Source organism: Octopus bimaculoides, chromosome 13 (genome assembly GCF_001194135.2).
Source record: "Octopus bimaculoides isolate UCB-OBI-ISO-001 chromosome 13, ASM119413v2, whole genome shotgun sequence".
NCBI lineage: Eukaryota > Metazoa > Mollusca > Cephalopoda > Octopoda > Octopodidae > Octopus > Octopus bimaculoides.
The window spans coordinates 60,541,539-60,542,841 of record NC_068993.1 but is presented as its reverse complement, the minus strand read 5'-3'; positions in this window follow the sequence as shown (position 1 = coordinate 60,542,841).

The window sequence follows — 1,303 nt, the reverse complement described above, 5'->3', positions numbered from 1 at the left end:
TATATATATATATATATATATGTATGCACACATATATATGTATGTATGTATGGATGTGTAGAAATATGTATCACAGCTTTTGTATCATACATTTGTGTTCTGCGGAGTTATTTTTATCTTTCCATAGAGATTAGCGAATCCAAATTGATTTGTCCGATTCACGTCTCGGTTCGTTCAAAGCGTCAGAAATTCCAAACCAGCTGTGATTTGGCAATGTAGCATCGGATCATCATTACTGTCTCTTCTGCGAAACTGCTTAACGAAACATGCCGCCAGTTTTACTCGACAAAGAAGGACCTATTCTAGTGCAAAATAGTTATTTTCAAATGTGTCTACTGGTATCATGGCTTAGTGGTTTGTATATTCGTCTCACCATGTTAAGGTCGTGAGTTCGATTTCAGGTGATCTACTGCGTCTTTTCAGCAAGTCACTTTATTTCACGTTACTCCAGTGCACTCAGCTCGCAAAAGTGAGTAGTACCTGTAATTCAAACGGCCTGTTTTGTCACATTCTGTGCCACACTGAATTTCTCTGAGAACTACGTTAAGGGTACACGTGTTTGTGGAGTGCTCGGCCACCTGCACATTCAATTCTACGAGCAGGCAGTTCCAAACTAAAGGAAAATTCCGTTAGACAGGATTTAGAGCAAGGTTTTAATTCACTTGTGGATATTCCCAAATGGTCTGACTTCAAAAGCAATGTACAGCAAATTTCAAAATATCTTCAGAAGATTACAAGACCTAAAGGGAACGACTGGTTTGACAGTAAAAAGAAGCATATTTATTATTCGTGCAAGAAGAAGACCCATGTAAACAACTTTGTCAAAATAAATATTTATGGGTCCACTTGACCCAAACTCTCGAGTTAAAATTCAGAAAGGAATTAAAAGCATATAAAATAAATGGTGGATCGACCGTGCCTATGATCTGAGAAAGCTTACGACACAAAAAGGTATTTAGCGACTTCACTCTCTTATAGATTAAGTTTATGGTCTCCACTCAGTTTCGTGTGCTCTTATCGGAGATAGGGAAGACAAAACTGTTATTAAAACCCAAATAAAATCCTTCAGCGAGGACAAGATTATTTTAATGATCAGCAAAATTGCTCATTAAACATCGATTAATAGGTTTTAGAAGTCATTCAGCAATTTCCAGTAAAACACTTTCGTTATGTGTGTGCGTGTATGCGTGCGTGCGTGTGTGTGTGTGTGTGTGTGCGTGTGTGTGTGTGTGTGTGTGTGTGTGCATTTGCGTTGTATCTAGGTGTATGTTAGTGTGTACGTATATGTCTATATGTATCTGTG